We start from the raw sequence: 14,598 nt of genomic DNA, 5'->3' as shown, positions 1-14,598 counted from the left end.
GATGAGAGTTAATAGAGGTCAGACTAGGACGGTTTTAGTAGCCATGGGAAAAGGCGGCATGTCCGTGAAGTGATGACCGTGGCAAGGGGTGGAGATGAACGGAAGCTCACTCTGAGGATTATTGGTGGTGTTGGCCTCTCCAGGAACAAGAAATAACCTCCTCTGTTTGTCTTGCTACTACCTCTAGCTACAGCCTCGTTCTCTCTGTATATTTATGTCTCACATTAATGGGCAGTGCCTGCTAACTGGGTTCCTCCCCATCTGGGTTCCATGCTGTCATGGTAGAAGTCTTTTCCTAATCCCCTCAGTCTTTTCTCCCCACAGGAGCCCTGGGCACAGTAGGGCTCTCTCCTTTTGGAAACTCTCTTCCCTGATTTGTGACTTCCGTGACCTACATTAGTGTCTTATCTCTCTCTCTCTCTCTGCCCCTTCCTTTCATCTTTCAGTGACTCCTTTCCCACATCATGCTCCTCAACTGTGGGCACCCCCAGGTGTCAATCCTAGTCCTCTGGTCTGCTCTCTTTATACTGGACTCTTGTTCATTTTCACTTTTCAAATAAATACATTTATAATAATCTCCAAATCTGCATTTCCACAGACCACCTTTTTGTCAAAGCTTGTAGTACATACTGCTTTATGTATTATTATCATTTCAAGCTCAAAACATCCAAAACTTACCTCCTCAGCTATCTCCCAAAACTAACTCCCCCCGTCACTTCCTAATTTCTGGCCATGTTATCACACTTCACACCCAAATTCTTCTAAATTTGTGTCTTTGGGCTTTTGTGTTCCTTTGTCCCTTACATCAGTCACCAAGTCCTGTGGACTCATCTTTGCCATGTTGGCAAATTCATACCTGTCTCTCCTTATCCCAAGAAGCCCAAGCCATCTCGTTACATCTCTCCAGGGAGTAGAATGTTTGTTGTTTTTCTCTAAATTATCTTCCTTAAACACTGCTTCGGTAGCAGTGGTAGTAGTATCATAGTAGTATCATAACTAAACACTTACTGTATGTCAAGTACTTTAGTAGAAGCTTTAAATACATTACCACATTTAAGCCTTTCAACTCTATGAATTGATACTACTGTTAAACACATTTTACATTTACTGAATCTCAGCAAGTTAACCATGTTTCCCAGAGTCTACAGCTAACATGAATATGGCCTTGAACTTCTGTCTTGTCATGCTACATATGTGCTAAAAAATCTACAACAGTCTCCTGTTGCTTTTCAGGTCAAATCCAGCATCCAGTGTCTCCATAATCTAGCCTCACCAATCTGTCTAGTTTACTGCCTTCTGCTCTCCAGAGTGGCACCTTTCTTAACGGCCCCACCTTCCTATGTAATGGGTGGAGCACAGACATTGGATCATGAATCTGACATCTACCGCTTCCCTACATCCGAGTTCTCTTATTTGTGAAATACCTACCTCATAATCCCAGGATGGCTGTGAGGACTCGATACAATGAATGTAAAGGGCCTGGCATGGTACAAGGAACATAATAGGTGCATAATAAACAGGACCCACTGTGGCTGTTACTATTATTCCTGCCTCTGTGCCTATGTTCATGATATTCCCCACGTAGGAAATGCTTGTCCTTCATATTGCTCTAGCCTAACAGTTCCTGAAGGCCAAATCCCATTTTTATTTTTTAATCATTTTTATTTTTTATTATTTATTTATTTTTAAAATTGAGTATAGTTGACTTATGATATTATAGCAGATATTATATTAGACAGTAGATATTAGGTTAGATTTGATATTTTTATAGATTACAATGTTATTATAAAATATTGACTATATTCTCTGTGCTGTACATTACATCCCTGTGGATTATTTATTTTATAACTGGTAGTTTGTATGTCTTAATCCCCAATCCCATCTTTATTAAAGTTTTCCTTTACTCCAGCACACATTGGTCTCTCCCGTCTACAATTCTGAATGCACTTTTTATATAACTAGACAACTAGTATCATATACTGTCTTATTCTTGAATGGTTTTGCATAAATCAGCCTCACAAGTTACTTGTGAACTTGTTTGTGTTTCTTCTGTTCTCATCTCAAAGCTCTTGGCAAAGTGTACCAAAGTGATTTGTTAATTGATTGATGGGGAAATTTAAACATTAGGAGAAATGTGAGAGGAAAAAGGAGCAAATTGGATATTCTCTTGTTTGATTTGATTTAGCAATCAATGATGGTGTTTAGATTATCCTGTAAGAAGCCTGAACCAGTAGGGGAGATACAGAAAAAGAGTTGATATCAACTGTAGTATAGGGACAGAGAAATGGTAGATCTCTGTATTATTCATCTCTTACTTTTAAGTTCTTTCTCCTAAAGAAGAGATAAACCCAGGAGGAAATGCTGTGAGACACATTTTCAGGCAGTGAAAGAGACAGAATGGTGTGAAGATGCACTGAGCTGGAAATACTGAAGAGAGGGTCCAAGACATTCACGTTTGTAAACCACACAGAAAAAACCAGGAAGCACATTCAAACAGAAAAACCCAGGCAATATTAAAGAAGTGAGATTGTGACTGATGAAAGAGTAAGAGGAAAAGCCTTAAATGAACTCAAGGACCCAGTAAATTCGTGGAAAGACAGATTCATTGCTTAACTAGCCACTAGGAAGGAAATCAGATAACCGTATTATTTTGAAAGAAACCAGATTATGTTTATTGAGTGAACTGGAAGAAGTGAAAAAGGCTAGATACAGGTGCTTTGTTTTGGTTTCTGAGATCGAGTCATGCCAGGGAGCCCATCTGCTATATTCATAAGATGCCAAAATTGGGAGAGATCTTGACAAGCTGATGAACTCTGACTGGTGGGACTGGCCACCATGGACGAGCAGCCAAGGAGAATTGAAAGGAGAGCATGTATTCATGGCTTTGAAGCCCTGTATTATTCTGCAGAGGGGATGTAGGTTATATTATATGACGTGAAGGCAGAGTAAGTAGCCAGCTTGCTGTAAATCACCTGCAGAGCAGCCTTGTTGGCCTCAGGCCAAGGCAAGTAGGCAAGGCTACTTACTCCAAAGACTCTGCAGTCACTAGTTGTTCGACTTAAAGGATAAGAGGGATGTGTTCACCAGGTGTGCAAACTGCTATATCAGACAATCCCAGAACTCTAATGTCCAATCAGGTGTTAGGCAGGTGGCCTTCCACATAGTAATTCAGGGAAGCAGCTCCTTCAGTGAAGTTCTGCTGTCTTCAACCCAAGATCATCCTGGAATCATCCATCAGCGAATGGGGGAAGCGGGAAGAGAACTTCCTTAGTCCCTAAGTGGCAGGATCACTTTCTCTACATTCCATTGATGAGAACAAGTTGTAAGGTCCTACCTAGATGCACTGGTGACTGGGAAATTAATTTGACTGTTTTCCTAGGATTATGGAATAGGAGGGGTGAGTTAATCCCTATGGAGGAAAATATTGGGTTGGATTTTTAAAAATCCAAATAATGATTCAAATTTTTCTACCAATCAACATGCCTATAAGCATGGAATGATTTAATTTTTCATTTCAAACAGATGTTTTGGGTTGTGAAGACCCAAAAAGCCTATGGGTCTCATGTGCTTTTTGGTAAAAGAATGTGAGTAAATGGAGATTGCAAAAGTTTATTTGTTGAATCAATGAGTTACTAAATTAATGAAGCTTCTATAGGGATATAGTGGGAGCTAATTTTTCCCCACCAAGAAACATAGAAATAAAAAAAAAAGTCTAAGAAACAGAAATGAGAATTATGAAAATTAATCATTCAGCCAAGAATTACAGCATTTATTAAGAGACAAAAGTACAGAGTTTTGAAATAGCTGAGCTCTAGGAACTTCAATGTTTCAGTTTTGCATCAGGGTGCTATTTCGTTCCCAAGGTTATTTGAGGTCTCCAAACCTCTTTCAGATTGAAGGAAATTATCATGCTTTTCATGCAAGTACCTTAATGTAGCAAGTTGAGGGTATTTTATAGAAGTGTCAAAGGTAGATTTGAAAATTTAAAAAAATGACCAGTATGATAGAGGTTATACAGACAGAAAAGATCATTCTCAAACAATAGCATGAGAGATATGAGTTGGGAATAAAGACTAGAGTTCTTTGTCTATGGCAGAGAAAATGTGCAGAATCTCCCCCTGGAAGACAGACAGACTTACTTAAAGTCATTAGACCAATAACCGTGTTTTCTCTCTTAGAGGTCTCGGGTAACAGAAAAGATGTTTCAGCTCTAAATACAGAGTTTTATAGCAGAAAGATGTCACCTAATTTAATGTCCACTATAAAACTAAAAGGAAGTAAAGTCTTGAAGCAGTAAAATAACTTGCCCAATGTCACAGTTGGAGTGAATAGTCTAATTCTACTCCATAAAGAGGTATTAGCAATCCTATGGTTGTGTTGAAATTGAGGTTACTTGGATGCAAAATATCATGGGTCCTTTGACAAAATGGGTGGTAGGAGGGAGGAACAGAGGGATGGGAGGCCCGTTTCTGAAGCAGTAGGTAAAGAAAGTGTCTATAAGCAGGTGGGCAAGGCCTGGGACTGGGGGACACAGGCAGCCTTCTAGTGCTCGGGAGCCGAGAGGATGAAGCACGGTTCCCAGACATCTGTTTATGGCAGGAAGTGACACTATGGGTCAGTTCAAATCCCAGAGACGGGGCCAGGCTGGGTGCCAAGTCCACTGACAGTTGAACCGGGATTCAGAATAAGGCTGGCCTCCCCATGGCCTACAGACTAGCTAGGGCAACAGACCAGACTTAAGGAAGCAGTGCTTAGCTAGAGATGGGCGCAGGGAGAGAGAGGGCTGGGGACTAGGTGAGCCCCCTGGATGCTTCTGGAAGCTGCCAAGTCTCACACAAGGTCCCTCCAAGAGTCACCTAAGCCCGGCAATTGTGGCCAGGCCACAGGACCCAGTCTGGGCTGGTGGCTTATCCTCAAGCCCCCTAGGTATGTGAGGAGGGGTGGAGACACTCATGGTTTGCATCTGTGGCGTCCAGGACTGACTCCAGGGCTGCGGGGGATGGAAGGATGTAACTGCGGGTTGATTAGGAAGGCAAGGCCCCCAGAGCAGGGTCGATTACGTGGAAATGTGGTGGATCAAGTGGACATGAAGAACAGACCCAGCAGCTCTGCTGTCTCCAAAAGGTCCTAGGTTGGTCCTCTGAAGACCAGGAACTTCAGCTCAGCTTTGCCACTCATTGGTTGTGTGCCCCAGGCAAACGGTTTGTATCTCTAGGTTGTGGCTTCTTCCTTTTAAGGGAGGAACCATACAGCTGACGAGGAGGGTCACCGAATCTCAGAGAGCTTGTGCCGATGGCGGGGTTGCTGGAGCATCAAGGGGTCTGAGGCACACAGAAGTGCTCCCAGAGCTGGAAGGCGCTGGACAAGTGGCAGCTGTCACCCTTCTCAGTCACCTCTCCCCTGGGGCCAAAACCCATTCTTCTGGATTTTCCCTCACTGGTCAATGATCCATTTTCTCCTCATAGGATCAAGTCTAGAGTTGGACAAAGTCCATGAAGGAAGGACTGCCTACCTAAATAATGTTATTCCTTATACCCATTCAGGCAACATCACTACCAGCGAACAGTCATTGAATCCTTCTTCAGTTGCCAGATTCCACACTAGGTGCCTTGCATTCCTGACCCCTCCCCCAACAACCCTATCACATAGTTTGTCAATTAGCCCCAATTTATAGATGAAGTCACTGAGACACACAGAAGTTACAAACCAGTGGTGGAATCAGAACTTGAACTCAGGCAGCCTGTGCTTTATAACCACCAAACCACACCGTCTTTCCTAGGCAAGGCTGCTAGATCACGAACAAGCAGGAACAGAGAGTAGAGAAGGAATTTTCAGTGGTAAGAACTGGTAACTGGAGATTTGGGGAAAGAGAAATGAAAAGAATTGAAATGGAGAAGAGAAAAACATTAGTTTTTTGTGGGGAAAATACAGGGAATAAAATTTGTCTTAAGAATAAGATGAAAATGAAGCCGTGAAAGCCAGTTTTATTCATGCATCATAGACTTATAAATTAGACATTCACTGAATAGCTAGAATTAAACATGATGATATCAGCTTTTAGGGGACTCACAGTCTAAAAACCAGATGTTCATACACCTCCAAAATCTAGTTCAACAACAGGAGAGGTTTCTAGTAGAGTGTGGAAAGGGCTGCCTAAAATAGATCCCTAGGCCAAAAGTTACAGAAGAATTGCAAGAGCTGGCAGGGGAGGGAGGGGGAGGTTCTTGTGAAGAAAGTCAAATAATTCCACTCATTCAGGTCAAGCTTCCTCCCCTCATCCCAGCCGTATCAGACAAGAAAGAACAAACTTAGGGTCACTTATTTGGGGGCAGAGACAGGATGTAGAAATGAGGCCACTGGGGACTCCTTACATTTTAAAGCCTTGAAATTATCTCAGTTTTGCTCTGATTCCTCGGTAGAGACGTGTTGAACCCCTGAGTCTACTGACCTCTGCCTGATATTTGCAGATCGGCTTTGTGAGTCTCTAGAAGACAGTTCATGGCCTTTTGTAAGTAGAGAGAGGGCCAACACAATGATTCAAAAGTTGTGGCAGGACTATTTTCAAAGAAATAAAATCCTGGCGTTAGAAAAGCGAAGCTCTTAATCTTTCGGATACGGATGTAAACCATCGGAATGGGATGCAGTGGGCAGGATTAACAGAGTAACTGTAGTCCAGATGCTTCGGGAAGCTGGAAAACCCAGAACATAACAGGGAGAAAAGCAGGATGGCAGACTGAGCAGGAACCACAGGTCTCTCTGGTTCCGTAAATTCTGATTCCTCCCTCAGCCCCTCACCCATCATCAGGCCTGTTCTTCTCTCTACGGATGGGGTATGAGTTTACACCAAGGGAGAAAGTCCATCTCAACTGCTTCTCTTCTTTCACTTATGTTTTCTCCCCAAATATAAAAATAGCATACTCAAGAGAAGGATTTAGAAAATATAGAAAGAGATAAAAAAGAAAGAATTTCTTATAATCTCAATATTTGTTATCTCCTGCCCTAAGGGGCCACCTGTCTTGTTTACCAAGCTCTACCCCCAGATCCTAGAAGAGTAACTGGCACATAGTAGGCGTTTAATTCCACATCTTTTCTGTATGAATCAATCCCAATTTTAAAAATGAATCAATCGGTATCCAGAGATTACATCTTAATATCAGTTGCACATCATCCCATATTTCAAAGCATGCATTTTCTGTAAACTTGTGTATTTTTTTCCTGGGCATGTTTTTATTGTGGTAAAATACACCTAACATAAAGTTTATCATTTTAATGGTTTTAAAGTATACAATTCAGAATCCGCCTGCCAACGCAGGGGACATGGGTTCAATCCCTGGTCCCGGAAGATCTCACATGCCGCGGAGCAACTAAACCCGTGCGCCACAACTACTGAGCCTGTGCTATAGAGCCTGCGAGCCACAGCTACTGAGCCTGTGTGCCACAACTACTGAAGCCCGCGTGCCTAGAGCCTGTGCTCTGCAACAAGAGAAGCCTGCGCACCACGACGAAGAGTGGCCTCTGCTCGTCGCAACTAGAGAAAGCAAAGAAGACCCAACACAACCAAAAAAAAAAAAAAAAAATCACAGGACTAGTGTGGTCTGTTTGCTTAAAGAATTATTTTTGTGTGTGATTCACTGGTAACATTTCTTCTTCTTCAAGACAGAATTAAAGCTTTTTTCATTGTCAAAAAAAAAAGTATACAATTCAGTGGCATTAAATATATTCATAAGATCGTACAACCACCACCACCATCCATTTCAGAACTTCTCATCATCCCAAACTGAAACTCTATATTCATTAAACAGTACTCCCCATTCATTCCTCCTCCAGCCCCTGATAACCGCTGCTCTACTTTCTGTCCCTACGAATTTACATATTCTAGGTACCCCCTATAAACGGAATCATACACTATTAGTCCCTCTGTGCCTGACTTGTTTCACTTAGCGTAATATTTTCAATGTTCATCCATGTTGTAGCATGTAACAGAATTTCATTTCTTTTAAAGGCTGACTACTATTCCATTGTGTGTGTGTGTGTTTCACATTTTATTTATCCATTCATTTCTTGATGGACATTTGGGTTTTTCCAGTACATATTTACAATTTTGCATCTCCTTTTTTCACTTTATGGTATCTCATGATCATTCTCCATTTTATTAAAATATTTCTTATTGTATATTACATATAATATGAATATATTTACATAGATAGTGATTATAGTTATTATAATTATGTTATATATTTATCCATTTTATTATTTTCTTTTGGCAGGCACATTTTATCTGATGGAGAGACAGTGTCGCTATAATCGTTCTCCTAAGTTTGAACACTTACGTTATTTCAGTCTTTTGCCATGGTAAGCAAGGCTGCAACACCCTTGGACATAAGCCTTTGTCCAAGTGTGTTTGTGATATTATTGTTTTCTAAGGATAGATTCTTAGAAGGTGAATTACTGTGACAATTATGTTATCTAAACTTCTCTTGATGTTTTCTTTCCAATTTGCTTGGCAAATGGCTTTCCAGAAAACAGTATGGTGGTTCCTCAAAAAATTAAAAATAGAACTACCATACAATCCAGCAATTCCACCTTTGGGTATTTATCTGAAGAAAACAAAAACAAAAATTTGAAAAGATATCTGCACCCCCATTTTCACTGCAACATTATTTGCAATAGACAGACATGGAAACAACCTAAGTGCCCATCAATGAATGAATGGACAAAGAAGATGTGATACACACACACACACACACACATACACACACACACACACACACACACACAGGAATATTACTCAGCCATAAAAAAAGAATGGAGTCTTGCCATTTGCAACAACATGGATGGACCTTGAAATACTGCATGATTTCACTTATATGTGGAATCTAAAACAAAACAAACAAATAAAAAAGCCAAGCTCATAGATACAGAGATCAGATTGGTGGTTGCCAGAGAGGGGATGTGAGGGGTGGGCAAAATGGGTGAAGGAAGCCAAAAGGTACAAACTTCCAGTTATAAAATAAATAAGCCACAGGGATGTCATGTACAGCATGCTGACTATAGCAAATAATACTGTATTGTGTATTTGAAAGTTGCTAAGAGAGTAGATCTTAAATCATTTTCATCACAAGAAAAGATAATTTCGTAACTGTGATGACAAATGGTAACTAGACTTATCATAGTGATCATTTCACAATGTATATAAATGTCAAAGCATTATGTTGTACCTGAAACTAATACTATAACATTATTTGTCAATTATACCTCAATAATTAAAAATAAAAATAAATAAATAAAAATTTTAATTTTTTGCTTGTTGTTGGGATAGAAGGATACAATTGATTTTTGTATATTGGTATATCCAGCAACCTTGCTAACTAATTAAATTTAATAATTTAGCTGTAGATCTTTTTGGATAGTCTATGTACACCACCAAATTGCCTGTGAATAGGGGCAGTTTTCGTTCTTGTGTTCATATTCTTACACTTGTTTTCTTTATCTTTCTTATTAGTTGGCTCAGATATTCTTGTCTCATTCTCAGTTCCAGAGGGAAAGTTTTTAACGTTTAATCATAATGTTTGTGTACGTTTTTTTTATAGGTGCATTTTATCAGATTCAAGCAGTTTTATTTACATTTGCTAAAAGTTCTAATCATGAATATATATTGAATTTTGGCAAGTTCTTTTTTGGCACTTATCTATAAGGTAATATGATATTTTCCCCTAATTCTGTTAATATGACAAAATTTTTCAGGTGTTAAACCATTCTTTTTTTGTTTCAAATGTGATGGTTTTATTTTATTTTCTTCTGATGCAAAACCAAAGATTCCACTACAGCACAGAGACCAATATAATAAAAGGACATGAGGAAGTGAGGGACAGGCAGGACGTGATGTACAAACTGGAGGATCATGTCATTTCTTTATAACATGACACTACATCATCACTGAGGAACACACTCAAAATAACACTTCGGAACTAAAAGGTGGCACAAACGTGACAACCTCCAGGAATGCCTTCAAGCACCTCCCTTAGGATGGACTTACGATCTCTAGACTTCAGTATGGGCAAGATTACAATTTTTGGAAGAATAAAAGTTTGCACTTTTCAAATTTCACAGAAGACCTTGACTAAGGTCAAGACATAGTGGTTTCATTTCTCTTAATTCCCAGGGACAAAGCTGGTGCATTACTCAAAACCACGTTAAGCTTCTTAGTTCAAATCCCGACCCAACCTTGTGATTTCCCGCATTGAAGTTCCTTCCATCAATCAAAGCAGATAGGGTCAGTCTGACTCCTGGGCAAAGTGTTCGGGTATGGCCCTGTCCAATCAGGCTGGCATGACTTACTTTAGCAGATAGAGAAGTTCTATAAGTCACTTTGTATTTAGCGGTGATGTCAGAAACGGGTATCCTTAACTGCCAGCCACCCAAGCGAGGTTCGGTGACATTTCAATCTGCTCCTTAACCTTCTGCTGGATAGAACCTCCAAATTCAGGGCCATGGTTCACAGAAGTGAGGAGCTGGAAGTCTGCAGCCTTGTAGCCCAGGGCAAAATTATTCCGTGACAGTTTGGACTTGGCTGTGTCAAAGCTCATCAAAGCTCATCTGATAGTCAGCAAGCCAGCCCTCAAAGACTGACAGAGCCCACTCACAGATGGCTGGTTCAGAAAAATCGATCAGTTAGTTCATTACTAGGTACAGTTGAGTGATATTCTATTGTGTTAAAATTCCACAATTTGTTTATACCTTCACCGTTTGGTGGACATTGGAATTGTTGCGTCACGTGTAAGTGTATGTTTAACTTTTTAAGAAACTACCAAATTATTTTCCAGAGTGGTTTTGCCATGTATTTTCATTTTTATATATTTAAAACCCTGTAAGACTTCACTATTATGGTTTCAATCCTCAATATTCGTTTATATTTCCCTTTATGTTTATCTTCTATTTTTCTTTTCACTCTTTTTTGCATCTCTGAGCTACTAGCTGGAATCATTTTCTTTCTGGCTGAAGAACATCTTTTAGTATTTTCATTAGTGTTGGTCTGCTGATGATGAATTTTTTTCATTTTTGTTTGTCTGAAAATGTATTTGTTTCACCTACATTTTTGAAGGATATTTTTGCTGTCAGTCTGGTTGCTCCTTTGAAGCTCATTTTTCTTCTTCTGTTAGCTACATTTAACACCTTTTTGCCCTTCATCTCCAGCAGTTGTACTGTGGTGTGCTTAGGTGTGATATGTTTTATAGTGACCTTCTTGGTTTTATTGTGCTTCTTGAATCTGTAGTTTGATATCATCCATCCATTTTGGAAAATTCTCAGTTGTTATCTTGGCAAATATTGCTTCTGTTTAATTCTCTCTTTCTTCTTCTTCTGGACCAATTCCTCATACAGTTTTCACTATAGCTCGTATGTTTCTTAGCCTCTTTTCTGCGTTTATTATCCTTTTGTTCCTCTGTGCGTTTATTTTGGATGTTTATTACTGATTTTCCAGTTCACTGTTCTCTCTCCAGCTGCTAAACACATTATAAAATTTTTCTGTTATAGAAGTTTCATTTTAAAAATCATTTCCAGTTTTCTACATAAATTCTCAATTTCACCTTTTATCTCTGTAAACATATTAAGTACAGTTATTTTAAGGTTTGTGTCGGATTATTTGTATACTTGTAAGTCTGTTTTTATTATTGTTTGCCCCCCTTGGTTAGCTATCACATTAACTTGTCTCCTCATTTTCCTGATTTTTTTTTTAATGAGTAGCAGATACTGTATATGAAAAATCGGGAGATAAATTGGAGTCTAAGATGGTGGTATCTTTAAATAGAGCACTTACGTTTTTCTTCTTGTTAGTAGCTGAGATTATCTGAAGCTTGCTTTAGTCCCTTTGAAGGTCAGTTCATTTAGAGTTCACACTTAGTCCTAGAGTGTAGCCTTGTAGCTTATCCAAAGCTTAGAGGGGTTCCTGGGATCCTCTTCTTCGGTAGTTTGTGAATTCCAGGTTTTTCTCCTAACTTCATGAATTTGTCAGTACCTCTGTTGAGCTGCTCAGCTTCTCATCTGCCTCTTTCGGAAGCTCCAGAGACCTGAATGCAATGACCATCTCTTTGTGTTTCCTTCTTTTTTAAGATTGTGGATCCTTGATTCTTCCTGACTTCATAATTCCTTGATGACTTCAAACGTTAAAAAAATAATTGTTCAGATATTCTAGTTCTCAGCAGGAGGATTAATCCAAATAATTTACACTACCACATCCAGAACTGGAATTCCTAAGAACAAAAATGTTTAGGTATAAATGAAAAGAATCAGAGTGAAGGAGAAGGCAGACTACAAAATAAAATATTAGAAATCATATGTACATGAACATAAATATGAACAACATAAAATGAACATAAGTGAAACATAGCTATAGACTCTTAATATTCCTCAATATTTCTTTTATCTTTGATTTTCCATATACATATGAATATTCATATATATATGGATATATATTCTCCCCTATGAATATTCATCTCCTTATTTTGGTACATTTGCCTGAGAAGTGTGAGGAAATTTGTTACATAAACCCAACCTGTCAAGTTATTTGTGAGAATATATAAGAAATTTAGAGGGGGAAAAAGAAATGGTATACACTGCAGTTACTTAGTAATAAAACAATATAATAAGGAACGAATAGTAAATTAATTATTAGGGACAGAAAGTTGCCATTCAAAAATTAATTACAGTCATTCCTCAGTGTTCACAGGGGATTGTTTCCAGGATCCACACCCCTGCCCCGCTCTCCCATACCAAAATTCCCTAATGCTCATGTCCTTTATATAAAATGGTAGTACTAGCATATAACTCATGCACATCCTCCCATTTACTTTAAATCATCTCTAGATTACTTATAATACCTAATACAATGTAAATGCTATGTAAATAGTTGCCAGTGTGTGGCAAATTCCAGTTCTGTCTTTTGGAGCTTTCTGGCATTTAAAAAATGTATATATTTTCAATCTGCAGTTAATTGAATGCGCAATTGTGGAACTCACGGTTACAGAGGGCCAAATGTAGTTGATAAAAATATGTGAGAATAGTAAAGACTTAAAATATAATAATTAGGATGACTATGGTTCCTGGGAGGGAGTGAAAAAAACTAAGAGCAGATCAGTACTACCAAAATAAAAGCACAGCAGCATTAACAAAAAGAAATCTTAAAGAAACATTATCACCAACAAAAATAATAGAAAATCAAGTGGTGCTAGAATAAGATTTAAGGAAATAAAAGTTCTTAAACAGAAAACTCCCTTAAATATAAATTCTTATTGCAAATCAGTCTTACATAAGTTAATCTATTATTTCCCACCTCAATAGTTACAATGCATATTATATATTTCAAGATTTTTTGTTATTTTAGGACTTTATAATCAGCTTTTTAGGATCACTACTTTGAACAGAGTCTTTATTGGACAGATGGAAATATGAAATGTGTATGGGAATAGGATGAATCTACACAGACCCAATTTATCCTGGACTATGTTTTTGGAAAAAATTCCTGATATAATTTTTGTTTCCTTGTATTGGCTTCTTTTTCATAAAAACCTGCTTACAAAAAGGTTCCAGTGATGTGATTAATTAATGATTTGAAGTAAAAGTACAACTTTCAGAGTTGTAGCAATTCAGTACAACAGTACAAAGTCAAAAGATACACTTATAAATGCAGGAGAAGAAAGGAAATAGAATTAGTGAGGATGGAGAGTTAGAAGCAGTTAAACGAGTATTTTAGCTTGAAGCCATTCGTTGGTTATTATGACAAGGAAGTCTACTGAATGAGGTTGAAAGCAAAACCAGCCGACCAAGGCTAGGACTTAAGAGCATGATAATTCGTTTACTTGAGAATGAAAGAGCACACCATGTACAGCACTGCAGGCACTCAAGCTTGGTACATTCTAGAAGTCAACATGGAGAAGAAGATGCTAGATAGACACAAGAACATTGAGCTCTTTTAGTCCTGCTTTTATAATTGGAGAACAACTTGAAAATATGGAGAGCATATTACAGAAAATACATAGTACTGTAGAACATAAACCTGGTATATGAAAACTGAAAACCGGGTCAAGAAACACAGTGTTCATACAAGCCACTAAAGTATGAGGCCAAAATATAAGTGAAAATACATAGATTTCACTCTGAAAACAGGATATATTTTTCTTAATTTCACTTTCTGACTCAGGGGGTCTCCCTTATGGGTTTCTTTTCCCGAATTATATGAAATGGTTTGATGGACTCATCCACTGATTTGATCCAGAAATCCTCCTCCTGTTTTGAGTAATCCTAAATTGTCTTAAAGAATGGTATGAAATCCCTAAACAAATGAATTACCAGTTGTAATTTGCTTTAATTAAAAAACTAAATATGTACCAGAAGGGATTTATGGAGACCATGTGGGATGTTGTAAAACCAAAAAATCCAAGAGTGCATCCTTTCTAAAAAGTTTGGAATCCTTGCACTACTTAAAGTATATATGTGCCACATCTCCTTTATCCATTCATCTGTCGATGGACACTTAGGTTGTTTCCATCTCCGGGCTATTGTAAATAGTGCTGCAGTGAACATTGTGGTACCTGACTCTTTTTG

At 38.5% G+C, this 14,598-nt stretch overlaps 1 pseudogene; it reads right to left on the bottom strand.

Annotated features, from left to right (window-relative positions):
• Positions 1 to 8,870: 8,870 nt before the first annotated feature.
• LOC132417743 (voltage-dependent anion-selective channel protein 3 pseudogene) lies at positions 8,871 to 10,671 on the bottom strand (annotated as a pseudogene).
• Between the last annotated feature and the right edge of the window lie 3,927 nt (positions 10,672 to 14,598).

This window comes from Delphinus delphis, chromosome 21 (genome assembly GCF_949987515.2).
Source record: "Delphinus delphis chromosome 21, mDelDel1.2, whole genome shotgun sequence".
Taxonomy (NCBI): Eukaryota; Metazoa; Chordata; class Mammalia; order Artiodactyla; family Delphinidae; genus Delphinus; species Delphinus delphis.
The sequence above is the reverse complement of the archived record's forward strand: the minus strand, read 5'-3'. Positions and strand labels throughout refer to the sequence as shown.